General features: G+C 37.7%; 1 protein-coding gene across 1 annotated transcript in view; it reads left to right on the top strand.

Annotated features, from left to right (window-relative positions):
* The first annotated feature begins 7662 nt into the window (after positions 1 to 7662).
* Positions 7663 to 15187, top strand: part of LOC128695624 (probable cytochrome P450 49a1) — a 30396-nt gene continuing 22871 nt past the window's right edge. Inside the window, exon 1 of the mRNA XM_053786353.2 lies at positions 7663 to 7716. The gene's annotated coding sequence lies outside the window, so the exon portion shown is untranslated. The remainder of the gene's footprint in view (positions 7717 to 15187) is intronic.

Below are 15187 nucleotides of genomic sequence, written 5' to 3'. Positions count from 1 at the left end.
TTTCATTCAACTCCCCCCGTGATTGTTTTGCACATATATATATATATATATATATATATATATATATATATATATATATATATATATATATATATATATATATATATATATATATATATATATATATATATATGTATATGTCGTGCCGAATAGGCAGCACTTGCGATCTTGGCTTAAATAGCAACGCTCATCTTGCCATATAGGAGAAGCGAAAATTTGTGTATGCAATAATTTCGCCAAAACCATTCTGAACCTAACGAAAAAAATATATTTCACTGTGCTTGTTTAGTATTAAATTATTGTAAAGAAATCTAAAATGTATTTAGTTGGGTTAGGCTAAAATAAATTGCGCTTGTTATAATAAGGTTAGGTAAGTTTTCTAAGATTCTTTTGGTTCAAAATTAAAAATTTTAACATTAACAATAATGAAAAAAATATATCTTTAAATATATAAGAGAAAATTGTATAAAGGACTTAATTTTAAATGAGTTCTTGCTAATTGACCAGTTTTACATATTCGGCACGACATATATATATATATATGTATATATTATATATATATATATATATATATATATATATATATATATATATATATATATATATATATATATATATATATATATATATATATATATATATATGCGATTTTAATCATTAGCAGAACTGCGGCTTGGCCAGGACTCGACCCTGCGTTCCCATGCCCGGCCCTGTGAGAATTAAACAAAGTACGACTCACTCTCTCCACTTGACCAGGATTGCTCTAAAACGCTAAATTTTAAACGTTCTATTAAATTGTGATATATCATTTTACAAGACATCATCATCTCCTTAAGCTTAAACTTATGTTTAACGAGACAGTAGCTGTGTTAGACACACATCAGTATAATGTATGCTGCAAATCTGCAGGTTATTTTCTTATGGATAAAACTTTATCTAAGGTATATATTAATTAAGTCGACACTGTGTAATTTATATTGAAAACTGGAAGTGGTGGATATGAATTTTCTTTGGTTTTTGGAAACAATGACTTTGAAACCAAATATAGTGAATATGTACTCGATGAAATGAATAATATGTTGTATAATGTAATGGACTAAGGGATTATTACATTGTATAATTGTTAACTGTTTTGAGCGAAAGGCTTATGTATTCTTAAGAGAAAAAATCGTATCAATGTCATTTATACCTTAGGAAGCGACAAAGATGTCCACTTGGTGCGGATAAGCTTAAATATCATGCCTTATGATGCGATGTTTAAATTTATACTTGGCTGTTGATAAACCAGAGGAAGGTCTCGGACAAAGGGCTACAAGACCCACTACTTGAATTATCATATCACTAGGTTCTACGTCATGAGACGTATATCCATTTCTCTCGACAAAAAAAAAAAAAAACACAGCCAACAGTAACATGTATACTCTTATGATACAGTAATATTGCAATCCTTGATTTTGATCCATGAGGTGATATAAATTTCTCGCAGCTTTAGGTGTAGTGGATAATAAAAACATATGGATACTATCTCTCCTTTTATCTGACTTGAATGGGTGGCCTTCACCAGGCAAATGGTAATTCCTCTCGGTTATTGGCTAATATTTTCGTAGATAATCTTTGTGTTATCGTTAATTTTCTTTGTGTTGTCTGTCTTAAATTTACTGATTTGTTTTGAGTGTTGTAAGAGTAAATAAAAACTCTGAAAAAAACAGGCGTGGTAAGCCACAATTTGCAACTAACCCAGAAAGTGGCAGACGGTCCAGGACGTCGTTTGGATCCGTCTTCAATTTGAAGATTTGTTCTGAATTGTTCCAGCCACGGTGCTGTGACTTTAATTTTTGTGAGGTGTGAGGAGGCTGATGTTGTCACTGCTTCATTTTCTGTCTTAGATCATGTAAGACAAACTCATCTTTGCATCCTCACCTGTCATTCTCGGAGGTGCTTTTTCTTAATAGTGTTTAGAGGTAAGAATATTTTCATTCATTTTCAAGTAGGTCGATGTAATGGTCTCACATTATGACAAGTTTGATGACAGTATTCAAAGGATTGAATGAAGAATGTTTCGTGAATGAGTTTGAATGTTTATTGTCGCGATGTTTGATGGTTCAAAACAAATTGTGATTCCTGGATGTAATTATTAGATTTTTAGGTCTTACAAAATCCAATACATATCTTTTTATAACAGCGTCGTAGAAGCCAAGGGATTTAAGATTACAAGTGAAAAATTACTTATTTATCTTCATGTGTTTATGTCTCTGTAAGAGAAGAGGATCTGACCTCTTCAGGTGTGCAGAAAATCAGCTGTTAAATTGTTTGTAGGTATTAGAAAATACGGCAGATGGTGGGAGGTAAACAGATTTGATCTAAAGGAATTTAAGAGGAGCTCCAATTCCTTTTGATCAAAAAAAATTCTCAAGCATCAATGTGCTCCTTTTAAGGAAATAATGAGTATCCTCTACCAGAATGAGTGGAAGAGGGATAACTAAGATTCAGTATGTGAGCTGAGGTATATATGATGTGCTTCCCATGTCAGGTGCTTTAATTCTACCATTTTCTAATTATTTTTTAGCCTTTTTTTCATATTTTTGGAATAGTGAAAATATAGCATCGACAACCTTGTTGTGTTGCTTTCTAGATTAGTTCATTAAAACTTTTAAAGCAAAAATCTTTATTATATTTGTTAAAATGTTATAAGTTTAATTTATAACTTGTTTATATGAATATATATTCGGGACTAAATTTAAAATGAGAGTTTCATTTCTCCATTTTTTTAACTATGTTTCGGTCGCTGCACGAGAGATGTCAAATCAAATCAAGTTTATTCTCTATGAAGATTACAACGTGGGGTTTACATATTCTAGGATATTGTGTGGTTTACTTATTATATAAAACTAATTACAGAGAGGGTCAATGTCACACCTAGCATGACTAGGTATTTCGGGCAGACGACTAGGCATTTCTGACTTGTATGTTGATGAACGCAAAAAAAAAAAAGCCAAAGAAAGACGTAATTCAAAACGCTGACGAGGAAGAGCAACTGCGGCTCATAACCTCCAAAAGAGGTCCAGGAGTTTGAGATCAACTCTTTCAAAAGGCCCAGAAGCTTAAGTTCAACATTCAGTACGTTTAGTAACTGTGACTTAATACTTTCAAAATGCCGAGGAACTTAAGCTCAAGACACTCAAAAACTTTTGCAACTGCAGATTGATACCCTGCAAAAGTACCAGGAGCTGTGGATCAACGCCCTTAAGACACCCAGGAATTCAACCCGATTAAACAATAGAAATATCAATGCTGTCAAACTCTCAGAAAATCACCCCTCAAGGAAGGTTCCTTGATGTTGGTGAGGGGCTCTTGATTTAGGGAATTGGATCTGTGCTCCAGTTCCCCGAATTAAGCCTGAATGCCTTCCACATCCCCCCCCCCCCCAGGCGCTGTATAATCCTCCGGGTTCAGCGCTTCCCCCTGATTATAATAATAATAATCTCAGAAAATCAAGGCAGAAGGACACATAGTTCTCTTATAATATGTTGATATATCTGCCCTGAAATGCTTCAACCAGAAATCCAAAAATCTTGTATATTGTTTAGAGTATAAATACGGATATATGACAACAAAAACTGTATAGTCCTTGTGGCTTAGCGCTTCTTTTTTGATTATAATAATAATAATAATATGACAACAAAAACATTAAAATTTTTGCTTCAAATGAAATTGTAAATATTTAATTTGTCTGCATTTTCGACGCCGCTGAAAAAGAAGAGAAATTTGTCCAACTTCAGAACTCAATAAAATATTAGGTATTTGTTATTTTTTTCAATTTCCTTTTTTCAGTTACATTTGGTTTTTAATTCTCAGCAATGTTGTATAAAAATAATTGTGCTCACTGTACTTTTATCAAGACTGATAAACTGAAGACATCGACTCCAGGCTGAGGGACTGATTACCTCAAACTACTCCTCATCTTCCACCGTTTTCTGTATTGTACTAAAGAAGCCACTGGATGGCGAAACGTCTCCAGATTAAAGATACCCAAATGCTGCACAAGTGTCTCATTCATCAAAATACATCAGTATTGAAAGTATGAAGTCGATCAGAAGGGTCATTCTCCAGCTATCACACTGACACCAATAACCCAATTTATTTAGCCAAATAAATTAATTTGAACCTACACAGCGCAATAACAATACAATCCTTCCTTAGAATAACACACACACCAGAAATGAAACTTTAAACCCGACCAATTATCAAAGAGAAACCGATAATCTTCACTTAACTGTGTTACGAATGTGAACTTTGTATCCATGGCATTCCGAATGGAAATAATTCAGTCTGACTTTTTTTTTGAGAGATATCCTAAGTAATTTACACTTACCTGTACCTAAATAAACGTCTTACTAACCACACATTTTCATTTTCACGTACAACAGCATTTAAAGTCAAAGGCATTTGTAAAAGTGGGATTTTTAAGTTATTGTAAAGAAAAAAAATAACACATTTTTAAATAAAATAATAATTCATAAGGAATTAGAGACATTAAGTGTGATTCATACAATGAAAATTACAGAGCGTGAGGAAAATTAATAATAGTAAAAAAAAGATATCATACAAGGTAAAAACTGATAAAGTTCTGGGAACATGAATAGGTTAAGAAAAAGGGAAGATCTAGCTTGCAACTGAAGGAATAACCAAACAAACAAAGGTTCATTCTTGGCTATGGACGCTCCAATTAACCACATACTTACTGCAGTGGACGTATGTAAACCATTTCTCGACTTGTTTAAAAATTTACAAGAGTTTCTCCCTTAAAAGCGTAAACACAAACATCATAGAAAGCAATCTGGAGGGTAAACTCGTGTGGGATCACTGGGTGTCCCTCAAGACAAACTTTTGCTGGAAGAGAGAGAAGAAAACTTTCACTTTCGTATAAAAAGATGTGCGTATGTGTGTGTGTGCGTGTGTACTCGCCTAATTGTGGTTGCAGGGGTCGAGACTCAGCTCCTGGCCCCGCCTCTTCACTGACCGCTACTGGGTCCTCCCTTTCCCTGCTCCATGAGCTTTATCATACCTCGTCTTAAAACTATGTATAGTTCCTGCGTCCACTACATCGCTTGCCAGACTATTCCACTTCCTAATAACTCTGTGGCTGAAGAAATATTTCCTAACATCCCTTTGATTCATCTGAGTCTTCAACTTCCAATTGTGACCTCTTGTTTCTGTGTCCCATCTCTAGAACATCCTGTCTTTGTCCACCTTGTCTATTCCACGCAGTATTTTTTATGTCGTTATCATGTCTACCCTGACCCTCCTGCCCTCCAGTGTCGTCAGACTGATTGTGGGTGTGTGTAAACGGCCGAATGTACTTAGGTGTTAATTTTTTTTGACCGGAAAATTTTTACACATATGTACTGCATGTACATAATGGTTCATGATGTTTTAAGTATGTATATCAACTACGTGACGGTCATTAAGCCTCCAATGTAACCTTGTTTTGCATCACACAAGAACACTAATCCATAAAACAGGGATTAAAAAACTCTCAGCATGATAGGTACACTTTCCAATATATATATATATATATATATATATATATATATATATATATATATATATATATATATATATATATATATATATATATAACAACACTGCGCTAACCAAGGGATCGCCACCATGCCTAACCCTTCTAGGGTAGGGTAGGTGCCTGAGCCCGAGCCTTTAGCTCATAAGACTGTCATTCCCATTTGCCCCCTTGGGGCGGGGATGGCAGACCAGAGAGGCCTAGCTTGTGGCTAGGCCTGGGGACAGTTGGTCCCAAAGATGAGGAGGTACTTGTGCCTCCTCCCACGGGAGACTTAGGTCTCAGACACTCCCTAAAGAGGGAGCCAAGGCCGGGCCACCACTTGGAAAAGGCCCGGGCCGGGAGAATACCGGCGAATATTTAATAAAAAGCTAACCAAGGATTCGAACCCATGTTGTACTGACCCGCCATTGTGAGCGAGAACCACATAACGCCTTAACCCACAGGACTGCCCAATCCTACAAGAACCAAGCTAGGTGTGTTACTCTTGGTCCGATGACATACGGTAGTGTGGGAGCTTCGTAGCTAATTTCATTCCCATCCCTCTTTGGTGTACGTATATATATATATATATATATATATATATATATATATATATATATATATATATATATATATATATATATATATATATATATATATATATATATATATATATATATATATATATATATATATATATATATATATATATATATATATATATATATATATATATATATATATATAAATATAGGGAGGTACCACCTCTAGAACTGTTATAGGGACCCTCATCCTCAGAGAAAAGAATAAACTTGCTTCAGGGAAAACTTAAGGTTCTCCCTGAAGCTGTTTGAGAATTTTTTCCTACCACCCCCTATATTTCACTTACACCATTTATTCATCTGTAGGCGCTGTCACTTCTCTTTTCTCTTTTTTATTTACATCTGTCTCTTCTACGCTCCCCCAAGACCATCTTCCTACGTTAGTCTAAATTTTACGGTTCTGATGCATATATCAAAATATTTCTGCAAGTGAGGGCTTGAGTATGGATGTCAAACACCATCCATATATATATATATATATATATATATATATATATATATATATATATATATATATATATATATATATATATATATATATATATATATGTATATATATATATATATATATATATATATATATATATATATATATATATATATATATATATATGTCGTGCCGAATAGGCAGAACTTGCGATCTTGGCTTAAATAGCAACGCTCAACTTGCCATATAGGACAAGCGAAAATTTGTGTATGCAGTAATTTCGCCAAAATCATTCTGAACCTAACGAAAAAAATATATTTCACTGTTTGTTTAGTATTAAATTACTGTAAACATATCTAAAATATACTTAGTTGGGATAAGGTAAAATAAATTGCTCTTGTTATAATAAGGTTAGGTAAGTTTTCTAAGATTCTTTTGGTGCAAAATTAAAAAATTTTTACATTAACATTAATGAAAAAAATGTATCTTTAAACGTAAAAGAGGAAATTTCAGAAAGGACTTAATTTTAAATGAGTTCTTGCTAATTGACCAGTTTTACATATTCGGCACGATATATATATATATATATATATATATATATATATATATATATATATATATATATATATATATATATATATATATATATATATATATATATATATATGTTGGTCCATATCGAGTAGTCGAATATGTTACATAAAGTATATATTACAAAATACTGTTCGTAAACTTCGTTCTCTGCTCTTATGTCCGCAATAGTTTCTCCTGAGTAATCGTTATTTATATTAATCTTCTTTTCCTTCTCTTCCTTCAGTATTTTTCTTCTAATCCTCGCTGCCAATGGTGTTTGACATCCATACTCAAGCCCTCACTTGCAGAAATATTTTGATATATGCATCAGAACCGTAAAATTTAGGCTAACGTAGGAAGATGGTCTTGGGGGAGCGCAGAAGAGACAGATGTAAATAAAAAAGAGAAAAGAGAAGTGACAGCGCCTACAGATGAATAAATGGTGTAAGTGAGAGTAAGAAACAGATGGATAAGAAGCGGAAGTAAGAGTGAGACGAAGGTCGAGTGGACACAAGCAAGCAGTGTGCTCAGCGACGTCATAGGCAAAGCAAGGAGTAAATGCAGTGTTCCTTTCTGTACAGAGAAATGTGTGTGTACTCGTAGACGGGCAAACGTTACAGTGAGCTTGTGTATGTCTTGTGGTTGTGTCAGTGCGTGCAGTACATCGTTGTTGGAATGCAGTAGACGAAGGGACGGGAAAGTAATTTGCCAGTGAAACCCACCTTTCACTGCCCGCTCAACAAGAATAACTGGATCTGTTCATTTTTCTGGGTGAACTTTGTTGGCCAAATACAAAAGGATTCAGTTGAACAGGTGGTTTACTTGATGCTAAATGTTAGTCACCCCTCAACCCTCAAGGGATGTTCCCTAATCGCCGGTCAGGGAGGACCATATGTCAAGACAACGGATCATTTCAACGTCTTAAGAACATAAGAACGAAGGAACACTGCAGCAGGCCTACTGGTCCATGCGAGGCAGGTCCAATTCTCCTACCGGCTTAAGCCAATGCACCCAACCTAGTCAGGTCAGGTCACCGTCCTGGTAGCACAAGCTAATCAGGTCCAACTCAGACCCACCCACATCCACTCATGTATTTATCCAACCTATTTTTAAAGCTACACAACGTTCTGGCCTCTATAACTGTACTTGGGAGTTTGTTCCACTCATCCACAACTCTATTACCAAACCAGTACTTTCCTATATCCTTCCTGAATCTGAATTTTTCCAACTTAAAACCATTGCTGCGAGTCCTGTCTAGGCTAGATATTTTCAGCACACTATTTACATCCCCTTTATTTATTCCTGTCTTCCATTTATACACCTCCATCATATCCCCCCTAATTCTACGTCTTTCACAAAATGTTGTTATTATTGATATATATGGCTAAACGTGAACGTATACAGCCTCGCATACTCTGCTAATCCTAGCAAAACCATTGAAAACGTAAGAACCACACATACATTATATATAAAATTAATAATAGCTACAAATTCACAGTAACAGTGGGTAAATACTAACTATATACTGCACAGGGCAGTACACATACATACCAGCTTATGTCTACCTCGGCTGATGCTCACAGATAAACTGACTGTGAAATAGAGGCAGCCTCAGGAAGTGAGTGACGCTACTGGACAGGTCGATCTGGGCTACTGAGTGACTTTTGTCCTGAAGCATACTTGTCAAAATACTTTTGGGTTTCCACACACTTAGCTATATATTTCTTCTTTTCTAATACTGTATATTAGTTTTTGAAGTTTATTGTTATTTGGTTTAACTTTATTACTTACTTATAATAGGTTTACTTTACAACTTTATATACTAAGACAAAGTTAACAATAATCCTCATACCGGGTACCGCATTGTTTTCTTGATTTTCAGAATTCATAGCTTTTTTTCTGTCACCCCTCCATTACCCCCCAAAAATGGTTAAATTACCCCCAGGGGGTAATTTACCCCCAGTTTGGGAACCACTGCTCTTAGGGAAGGTTTCTGATACATGGGATCAACTTTGTCATCCTCCTTTGTACATTTTCCAGAGCATTTATATCCATTCTGTAATACGGTGACCAAAACTGTGCAGCATAATCTAAATGAGGCCTAACCAAGGATGTATAAAGTTGAAGAACAACCTGAGGACTCCTATTATTTATGCTTCTTGATATAAAGCCAAGGATTCTATTAGCTTTATTGCGAACACTTATGCACAGTTGTCTTGGTTTCAGATTACTGCTAACAAGAACTCCTAAATCTTTTTCGCAATCCGTAATATTAAGATCTACATTATTTAGTTTAAATGTGGCATGGTTATTGTCCTGTCCAACATTTAGAACTTTGCATTTGTCTATATTAAACTGCATCTGCCACCTCTCCGACCACTGAATCAGTCTACTCAAATCTTCCTGGAGTGCTCTAATGTCCTCGTCAGAATGAATTCGACGGCCTATTTTGGTGTCATCGGCAAACTTGCTGATGTCGCTCTTTATGCCCTCATCTATGTCGTTTATGTATATTGTGAACAGCAGGGGGCCCAACACTGACCCCTGTGGAACCCCGCTCGTGACGCTTCCCCACTCTGATTTCTCCCCATTTATGCAAACTCTCTGCTGCCTATTTGTCAACCATGCCTCTATCCAGGAAAAAATTTCTCCTATTCCATGTGCCTTAATTTTCCTCAATAGTCTCTCTCTGATGTGGGACCCTGTCAAAAGCCTTACTGAAGTCCATGTACACAATATCATATTCATTACCATGATCTACCTCCTCAAATACCTTAGTGAAAAAAGTTAACAAATTCGTAAGGCAGGAACGCCCCTTTGTAAAACCATGCTGAGATTCGTTGATTAATTTATGTTTTTCAAGGTGGCTACGAACTGCCTCGGCAATTATTGATTCCATAAATTTTCCCACTATGGAGGTTAGGCTTATTGGTGTATAGTTCGAAGCTAAGGACCTGTCACCTGCTTTGAAAATAGGTATCACATTTGCCATTTTCCACTTATCTGGCACCATGCCAGTTTGTAGTGATATGTTGAAAAGATTAGCCAAAGGTTTGCTAAGCTCCTCTTTACATTCCTTTAGAACCCTTGCATACAGTTCATCAGGGCCTGGGGATTTGTTAGGTTTTAATTTATCTATTTGCCTAAGGACCATGTCACTTGTGACCCTAATCGTGCACAGTTTATTATCGTCCTGTTCTACATAATTTATCATTTCTGGAATATCGCTGGTATCCTCCTGTGTAAAAACTGAGAGGAAGTATGTGTTGAAACTTCTACACATTTCCTTATCACTGTCAGTGAGCTGACCCGAGGAACTTTTGAGTGGGCCTATCTTGTCCCTGATCTTACTTCTGTATACCTGAAAGAATCCTTTTGGGTTAGTCTTCGAATCTCTTGCAACTTTAACCTCATAATCTCTTTTTGCTTTTCTAATTCCTTTTTTTATTTCTCTCTTTAACTGAATATATCGATTTCTTAATTGCCCCTCTCCTCTTTTGATTTGCCTATATATGCCTCTCTTTTGACCAATTAGATATTTTAATGTATTGTTCATCCATTTAGGATCATTTTTGTTTGATCTGATTTCCCTATTTGGAACATAATTTGACTGAGCAGCTAGAACTATGCCCTGGAAAGCGTTATATCAGCATCCATCACCACCTACCTGAACCTTAGTCAGGCCATTCCAGTTCAGCCCACCTAAGTAATTTTTCAGTCCTATGAAATCAGCCAAGCGGAAGTCAGGGACAGAGACTTGATTGCTATTATTAGGGGAATTCCATGATATATTAAAACTGAGTGATTTGTGATCACTTTCCCCAAGCTCATCATTAACCTCAAGATTATTAATTAGTGTTTCCCTACTGGCAAGAACCAAGGTTATTTCCCCTAGTTGGCTCTGTCACAAACTGTTTTAAAAAACAATCCTGGATCGTATCAAGAAAGTCACCTGACTCTAAATTTCCTGTCAAATTGCTCCAGTCAATCTGTCTATAGTTGAAATCTCCCATTAGCACAACATTTTCGATTGTAGATGCCTTACGAATTTCGTCCCATAGAAGTTTACTGCACTCCCTATCAAGATTTGGGGCCCTGTAAATCACACCCAAAATTAGTTTTTCTCGGCCCTCGAGAAGCTGTAACCAAACAGATTCAGTGGCTGACGCTTCTAATTTTATATCTTGTCTAACACAACAATTTAAATTGTCTCTGACATACATCGCTACTCCACCACCTTTCCTGTTGACCCTGTCAGTGTGGAATAATTTATAGCCTTGTATGTGACATTTAGAGGGCATCTCTCTATCTTTCAGATTGAGCCAGGTCTCTGTTATAGCAATAATATCTATGTTTCCTGCACTTGCAATTAATCTTAGCTCATCTATCTTATTTCTTACACTCCTGCTATTAGTATAGTAAACCTTAAGGGAGCTAGTCCCTTGCTGCCCTCTGCTGTCCCCCTTTGTTTGCTGACCTGATCTATTGTTTTTATTTATAACTTCATGCTGAATGCCTTTTATACATTTACTGTTTCGAACCCTAGTGTTGCAACCTGCTTGTTTCCCACACACACCCATACCTCTATCTTCTATCAGTTTAAAATCATAGGCATTTCACCAATGGCCTTCTCAATCGAGTTTGCAAGTGCTACCACCCCAGCCCCAGAGAGATGTACCCCATCCCTTGCACACATATCATGTTTGCCATAAAAGTTGTTCCAGCTGTCAATGAATGGGATTGCAAGTTCCTTGCAGTATCTGTCTAGCCAGCAATTTACACCAATTGCCCTAGACAACCATTCATTTCCTACTCCCTTTCTAGGCAAGATGCTACATATGATTGGGATCCCTCCCTTAGACTTAATGAAATCTATAGCTGACCTGTACTTATCTAGCAGCTCTTCTCTCCTACCCTTCCCAATATCATTTCCACCAGCACTGAGACAGATAATGGGCTTGCTCCCATTACCTGACATGATATTATCCAGCCTGTTGACAATGTCCCCAACACCAGCTCCAGGGAAGCACACTCTATCTCTCATCTTCTTATTCCTATTACAAAAAGCACGGTCAATGTATCTTACCTGAGAGTCACCAACCACAAGAATGCGCTTACCTCCATTAGCAGGGGCAGTAGTACCCTTACCTTCACTGGCCACTGAAGTACATTCATCCTGAAGAATAGAGAAGCGATTTCCTACCTTCAGATCTTCACTCTTAACTTTCCTTACTCTGATGCGCCTTCCATTACTGTGAACTACTCGCCACTTGTAGCAGGTGCTGGGCTGCACCTCACTGCTGGTAGCCGTTGCTGCCTCCCCAACTACAGCCTCCTCACAGCGAGAGACAGACTGCACCTCGCTGCTAGAAGCCTCATTCCCCACAACTCCAGCCACCTCACACTCTCTCCCAAACCCATTGAGGTGGACCTTCAGCCTCCTAATCTCCTCCTGGAGAAGCAAGACCTCCTCCTTCAACTCTCCAACCTCAATTTTTAAAACACTGCAGAAGCAAGCCATGGTTTGTAACCGTCCACGCTAATCCCCAAAGCAGCTCAGGGTCTGTGACCTCACGTGACGACTGACCACTGACACCTCATTGCTTCTCTTTATCCCCAGAGCGCTGTACAGCCCCTGCTGCTTTGGCGTTCCTCCATGACTGTAACCATAATAATTATTGAACATTAGTTTATTTACAGCAAAATATAGTTAATTTGGTGGGTAAAATGATCTTGGCCCAAATTGAAAGTTGGCAGTTGTATACAAGTACTTGACTGTGATTGACAATGGTCAATACGATTGTTTGTAGAATATAAAGGTATATATATATATATATATATATATATATATATATATATATATATATATATATATATATATATATATATCATCATCACCAGTAATATTCCCTGAGATATAAGTGAAGAATACATGTATATGCTATGAATTATAGTAAGAAAAAAGGAGAAGAAAGAAGGGGAGGCAGGAGAAAGTTGCAACCTTGCTCTAGCTGCGGGCGTCAAGCAAGGCCGAGTATGCAACCTGCATCGTGGATGCAATAAGCAATTGCTTGGTCTTTTCTTTAGCTTCATAGGCTGAATTTGCTTGAAATTGTAGCTTTTTTAATTAAGAAAAAAAGATAGACGGTCACTCCCCATTAACCGGAACACCAGGCTTGTTCAGAGATATTTCATCAAATTCTACCACATGCAATGAGCAACGAGAGTAAAATGCTTAACAATTCGCAGTTCTGTGTACTCTGATGCCGAGTTTGCAGGTTCGAATACTGCTGTGGACTGAGATATAATGTTTGTAAATAATTTCGCCTGTTTGCGAATTGTTAAGCATTTCAAAATCTCTCTCGTTGTTCACTGCATGTGGCAGGATTTAATGAAATGACTGAACACAAGCCTGGTGCTCCTGGGTGTGGGGAGTGACCGTCTAGCTTCGGCTAGGCGCCCATATTTATCTGGAGTCTGGCGTTGTGGATAAAGTACTGTGTACTCTGGTATATGTAAGCAAACACTATAACATATTTATTAGAAAACGTTTCGGTCCTGGAACCTTGATCACTTCTAACATACAGAGGTAGATAGACATTATATATATAGGCGGAGAGTGAGATGTGACGCACGTGACCTGAGGAATGTCATAAGAACATAAGAATGGAGGAACACTGTAGAAGGCCTACTGGCCCATGCGAGGCGAGGGTAGACGATGAAATCACGTGACTCCTGTGTTGTTGGGTTGGTGCTGCTTAAGTATCATGTGTGCCAATGTTTTTGAAATTTTTTTTGTAGTTTCCAGTGTTGCGTTCTATAGTGTCGGTGACGGTGATTAGTGAGGCTTCTAGGCACCGTCGGCGTCTGAGGTCTGGTTCGGTGAGAACGAGTTGGGCCTCGTTCCAGTTCATCAAATGCCCCGTGGAGTCTCTGTGGAGGACACAGGCGTACCTTACATCGTCTCTGTTAGAGGCATTTCGATGCTCATTCAGGCGGACTGCAAGATCTCTGCCTGTCTCGCCTACATATTTCTTGGGACAGAACCCACAGGGGATAGTGTAGACGCCTGCTGTAGAAGTTAGAGGTGTGGGGCTGCGTTTAGTAGTGAGGTCTTTGATAGAGGATGTGTTTATGGTGGAAACGTTGATGTTACTCATACCAAGTGCCCGGCGAGTATTCGTGGCAACATCGCCACATGGGAGTACTATGAACTGTTTAGAGGGCTGTTCCATGGGCGGTTTGTTGAGGATAGCTTGTGCCTTGAGTCTGCAATCTCGGATGAAGAAAGATGGGAACTGAAGACGTGTAAAGGCTTGTGTTATGTAAGCGCATTCTTCTTCTAGAAAACAAGGGCTGGAGATGCGAAGAGCTCTCAAGAAGAAGCCAATGAGGACTCCTCTCTTAGTGCGGGTATCTTGGTGTGAATAAAAGTGTATAAGATCGTCCTTGTTGGTAGGTTTTCTATACACTTTGAAGAGAAGTTTGTCACTGTCGGGAGATCTGCACAGTAGAACGTCGAGGAAAGGAAGTTTGCCATCATTTTCGAGTTCAAGTGTAAACTTTATTGATGGTTCAACTGCATTGATCTTGTTGAGAAGGGCCTGGATATTGAGACGTCTCGGATAGAAAACCAATATATCATCAACGTATCTTAGCCAGGTAACGGTGTTGGGAATGAGGGTGCTGAATTTCTCTGTCTCCAAGTTTTCCATGAAGAGGTTGGCAAGCACAGCACTGAGCGGGCTGCCCATTGCCATCCCAAAGCATTGTTTGTAACAGTTGTCCTGATACTTGAAGAAGTTGAAATTAACACACAGTTCCACTAGATTGATGAAATCTAGAAGAGGTAAAGGGAGGTCGTGGTTTTCAGTGAGCCTCTGTCTCAGAATGTTGATTGCAGCGTCAGTAGGAACGTTGGTAAAGAGGGCTGTGACATCGAAGGAAGCCATGCTTTTGTTTTTGACATTCAGGTTGGAAATTCGGGAGAGAAGGTCACCTGAGTGTTTGAGGTGGGCTTGACTG

This window comes from Cherax quadricarinatus, chromosome 42 (genome assembly GCF_038502225.1).
Source record: "Cherax quadricarinatus isolate ZL_2023a chromosome 42, ASM3850222v1, whole genome shotgun sequence".
Classification (NCBI taxonomy): domain Eukaryota; kingdom Metazoa; phylum Arthropoda; class Malacostraca; order Decapoda; family Parastacidae; genus Cherax; species Cherax quadricarinatus.
The sequence above is the reverse complement of the archived record's forward strand: the minus strand, read 5'-3'. Positions and strand labels throughout refer to the sequence as shown.